We start from the raw sequence: 5774 nt of genomic DNA, 5'->3' as shown, positions 1-5774 counted from the left end.
AGTACAAGTCTTAATGCTCTAGTACAAGTCTTAATGCTCTAGTACAAGTCTTAATGCTCTAGTACCAGTCTTAATGCTCTAGTACCAGTCTTAATGCTCTAGTACAAGTCTTGATGCTCTAGTACAAGTCTTAATGCTCTAGTACAAGTCTTAATGCTCTAGTACCAGTCTTAATGCTCTAGTACAAGTCTTAATGCTCAAGTCAAAGTCTTAATGCTCTAGTACAAGTCGTAATGCTCTAGTACAAGTCTAGTACCAGTTAATGCTCTAGTACAAGTCTTAATGCTCTAGTACCAGTCTTAATGCTCCAGTACAAGTCTTAATGCTCCAGTACAAGTCTTAATGCTCTAGTACAAGTCTTAATGCTCTAGAACAAGTCTTAATGCTCTAGTACCAGTTTTAATGCTCTAGTACCAGTCTTAATGCTCTAGTACCAGTCTTAATGCTCTAGTACAAGTCTTAATGATCTAGTACAAGTCGTAATGCTCTAGTACAAGTCTTAATGGTCTAGTACCAGTCTTAATGCTCTAGTACCAGTATTAGTTCTCTAGTACCAGTCTTAATGCTCTAGTACCAGTCTTAATGCTCTAGTACCAGTCTTAATGCTCTAGTACCAGTCTTAATGCTCTAGTACCAGTATTAGTTCTCTAGTACCAGTCTTAATGCTCTAGTACCAGTCTTAATGCTCTAGTACCAGTCTTAATGCTCTAGTACCAGTCTTAATGCTCTAGTACTAGTTTAAATTATTAAGAACATCCAGGTAACTGCCAAAATAAAGGAAACACGTGCAGTAAATGAGGGATACAAAGTACACTGCTCAAAAAAATAAAGGGAACACTTAAACAACACAATGTAACTCCAAGTCAATCACACTTCTGTGAAATCAAACTGTCCACTTAGGAAGCAACACTGATTGACAATAAATTTGACATGCTGTTGTGCAAATGGAATAGACAACAGGTGGAAATTATAGGCAACTAGCAAGACACCCCCAATAAAGGAGTGGTTCTGCAGGTGGTGACCACAGACCACTTCTCAGTTCCTATGCTTCCTGGCTGATGTTTTGGTCACTTTTGAATGCTGGCGGTGCTTTCACTCTAGTGGTAGCATGAGACGGAGTCTACAACCCACACAAGTGGCTCAGGTAGTGCAGCTCATCCAGGATGACACATCAATGCGAGCTGTGGCAAGAAGGTTTGCTGTGTCTGTCAGCGTAGTGTCCAGAGCATGGAGGCACTACCAGGAAACAGGCCAGTACATCAGGAGACGTGGAGGAGGCCGTAGGAGGGAAACAACCCAGCAGCAGGACCGCTACCTCCGCCTTTGTGCAAGGAGGAGCAGGAGGAGCACTGCCAGAGCCCTGCAAAATGACCTCCAGCAGGCCACAAATGTGCATGTGTCTGCTCAAACGGTCAGAAACAGACTCCATGAGGGTGGTATGAGGGCCCGACGTCCACAGGTGGGGGTTGAGCTTACAGCCCAACACCGTGCAGGACGTTTGGCATTTGCCAGAAAACACCAAGATTGGCAAATTCGCCAATGCGAACCCCTGTGCTCTTCACAGATGAAAGCAGGTTCACACTGAACACATGTGACAGACGTGACAGTCTGGAGACGCCGTGGAGAACGTTCTGCTGCCTGCAACATCCTGCAGCATGACCGGTTTGGCGGTAGGTCAGTCATGGTGTGGGGTGGCATTTCTTTGGGGGGCCGGACAGCCCTCCATGTGCTCGCCAGAGGTAGCCTGACTGCCATTAGGTACCGAGTGATTTTGTTGTCAGCACATTCAACTATGTAAAGAAAAGAGTATTTAATAATCATATTTTATTCATTCAGATCTAGGATGTGTTATTTTAGTGCTCCCTTTATTTTTTTGAGCAGTGTATATTGAAAGCAGGTGCTTCTTGAGACATTATTTTGGCTTCCATGGCTACGCCCTCATAGGATGACATCGCCCCCCCCCCCCCCCCCCCACCAATGGGTGGTCACTGATTGGTTAGATGGACATGAAAATTATGTATGTAAACCATATATAGTAAACCATATATAGGTGAAATAAAAATCAATAAAAAATACCATGGCCGTCTCAGTCGCCATATCTCAACCTAATTAAACACTAAATGGGAGACTCTGGAGTGGCAGGCTGAGACAACGCCTTCCGTCACCATCAACAAAACACTAAATGGGAGACTCTGGAGTGGCGGGCTGAGACAACGCCTTCCGTCACCATCAACAAAACACTAAATTAATTTCTCGTGGAAGGAGGAAGAAAAGATTTGGAGGCTAGTAACGTTTTTTTTTTCCGACACAGACCACATCTGCTCAGCCTTACTCTACCGTCAAGCCCTGTCCACTCTAGCATGTCAGACCTGTGTTAGGGGGGGGGGGGGGTTCAACCTCGGTTCTTTGGTTCAGAGCCTTGCGTTACTCTCTCAGAGTTGACAAACTGGACAAGATTGGACAACAGACATAACCCGGGGTGGATAACAGACAGAACCAGGATGAACAACAGACAGAACCCGGGGTGGACAACAGACAGAACCAGGGTGGACAACAGACAGAACCAGGGTGGACAACAGACAGAACCCGGGGTGGACAACAGACAGAACCGGGGTGGATAACAGACAAAACTGGGGTGGATAACAGACAGAACGAGGGTGGATAACAGACAGAACCGGGGTGGACAACAGACAGAACCAGGGTGGACAACAGACAGAACCAGGGTGGATAACAGACAGAACCGGGGTGGACAACAGACAGAACCAGGGTGGACAACAGACAGAACCAGGGTGGACAACAGACAGAACCAGGGTGGACAACAGACAGAACCAGGGTGGACAACAGGGTGGACAACAGACAGAACCAGGGTGGACAACAGACAGAACCAGGGTGGACAACAGGGTGGACAACAGACAGAACCAGGGTGGACAACAGACAGAACCAGGGTGGACAACAGACAGAACCGGGATGGATAACAGACAGAACCGGGGTGGACAACAGACAGAACCAGGGTGGATAACAGACAGAACCAGGGTGGATAACAGACAGAACCAGGGTGGACAACAGACAGAACCAGGGTGGATAACAGACAGAACCAGGGTGGACAACAGACAGAACCAGGGTGGACAACAGGCAGAACCAGGGTGGATAACAGGGTGGACAACAGACAGAACCAGGGTGAACAACAGGGTGGACAACAGACAGAACCAGGGTGGACAACAGGCAGAACCAGGGTGGATAACAGACAGAACCAGGGTGGACAACAGACAGAACCAGGGTGGACAACAGACAGAACCAGGGTGGACAACAGACAGAAACAGGGTGGACAACAGACAGAAACAGGGTGGACAACAGGCAGAACCAGGGTGGACAACAGGCAGAACCAGGGTGGACAACAGACAGAAACAGGGTGGACAACAGACAGAACCAGGATGGACAACAGGCAGAACCAGGGTGGACAACAGGCAGAACCAGGGTGGACAACAGACAGAACCAGGGTGGACAACAGACAGAAACAGGGTGGACAACAGACAGAACCAGGGTGGACAACAGGCAGAACCAGGGTGGACAACAGACAGAACCAGGGTGGACAACACACAGAACCAGGGTGGATAACAGACAGAACCAGGGTGGACAACAGACAGAACCAGGGTGGACAACAGACAGAAACAGGGTGGACAACAGACAGAACCAGGGTGGACAACAGACAGAACCAGGGAGGACAACAGACAGAACCAGGGTGGACAACAGGCAGAACCAGGGTGGACAACAGGGTGGACAACAGACAGAACCAGGGTGGACAACAGGGTGGACAACAGGCAGAACCAGGGTGGACAACAGGGTGGACAACAGACAGAAACAGGGTGGACAACAGACAGAACCAGGGTGGACAACAGGCAGAACCAGGGTGGACAACAGACAGAAACAGGGTGGACAACAGACAGAACCAGGGTGGACAACAGACAGAACCAGGGTGGACCACAGGGGGGACAACAGACAGAACCAGGGTGGACAACAGACAGAAACAGGGTGGACAACAGACAGAACCAGGGTGGACAACAGACAGAACCAGGGTGGACAACAGACAGAACCAGGGTGGACAACAGGGTGGACAACAGACAGAACCAGGGTGGACAACAGACAGAACCAGGGTGGACAACAGGGTGGACAACAGACAGAACCAGGGTGGACAACAGGGGGGACAACAGACAGAACCAGGGTGGACAACAGACAGAACCAGGGTGGACAACAGACAGAACCAGGGTGGACAACAGACAGAACCAGGGTGGACAACAGACAGAACCCGGGTGGACAACAGACAGAACCAGGGTGGACAACAGACAGAACCAGGGTGGACACCAGACAGAACCAGGGTGGACAACAGACAGAACCAGGGTGGACAACAGACAGAACCAGGGTGAACAACAGGGTGGACAACAGACAGAACCAGGGTGGACAACAGGGTGGACAACAGACAGAACCAGGGTGGACAACAGACAGAACCAGGGTGGACAACAGGGTGGACAACAGACAGAACCAGGGTGGACAACAGGGGGGACAACAGACAGAACCAGGGTGAACAACAGACAGAACCAGGGTGGACAGCAGACAGAACCAGGGTGGACAACAGACAGAACCAGGGTGGACAACAGACAGAACCAGGGTGGACAACAGACAGAACCCGGGTGGACAACAGAAAGAACCAGGGTGGACAACAGACAGAACCAGGGTGGACAACAGACAGAACCAGGGTGGACAACAGACAGAACCAGGGTGAACAACAGGGTGGACAACAGACAGAACCAGGGTGAACAACAGACAGAGCAAGGGTGGACAACAGACAGAACCAGGGTGGATAACAGACAGAACCAGGGTGGACAACAGGGTGGACAACAGACAGAACCAGTGTGGACAACAGGGGGGACAACAGACAGAACCAGGGTGGAAAACAGACAGAACCAGGGTGAACAACAGACAGAACCAGGGGTGGATAACAGACAGAACCAGGGTGGACAACAGGCAGAACCAGGGTGGATAACAGACAGAACCAGGGTGGACAACAGACAGAACCAGGGTGGACAACAGGGTGGACAACAGACAGAACCAGGGTGGACAACAGACAGAACCAGGGTGAACAACAGACAGAACCAGGGTGGACAACAGACAGAACCAGGGTGGACAACAGGGGGGACAACAGACAGAACCATGGTGGACAGGAAGGTGAGGTGAGGCTATATCTGCCTCTCAAATGGCACCCTATTCCCTATGTAGTGCACTACTTTAGACCGGAGCCCTATGGGGAATGGCACCCTATTCCCTATGTAGTGCACTACTTTAGACCAGGGCCCTATGGGGAATGGCACTCTATTCCCTATGTAGTGCATTACTTTAGACCGGAGCCCTATGGGGAATGGCACCCTATTCCCTATGTAGTGCACTACTTTAGACCAGGGCCCTATGGGGAATGGCACTCTATTCCCTATGTAGTGCACTACTTTAGACCGGAGCCCTATGGGGAATGGCACCCTATTCCCTATGTAGTGCACTACTTTAGACCAGGGCCCTATGGGGAATGGCACTCTATTCCCTATGTAGTGCACTACTTTAGACCGGAGCCCTATGGGGAATGGCACCCTATTCCCTATGTAGTGCACTACTTTAGACCAGGGCCCTATGGGGAATGGCACCCTATTCCCTATGTAGTGCACTACTTTAGACCAGGGCCCTATGGGGAATGGCACCCTATTCCCTATGTAGTGCACTACTTTAGACCA

This window comes from Oncorhynchus clarkii, unplaced genomic scaffold, assembly GCF_045791955.1.
Source record: "Oncorhynchus clarkii lewisi isolate Uvic-CL-2024 unplaced genomic scaffold, UVic_Ocla_1.0 unplaced_contig_5119_pilon_pilon, whole genome shotgun sequence".
Taxonomy (NCBI): Eukaryota; Metazoa; Chordata; class Actinopteri; order Salmoniformes; family Salmonidae; genus Oncorhynchus; species Oncorhynchus clarkii.
Note: the sequence above shows the minus strand (reverse complement) of the source record.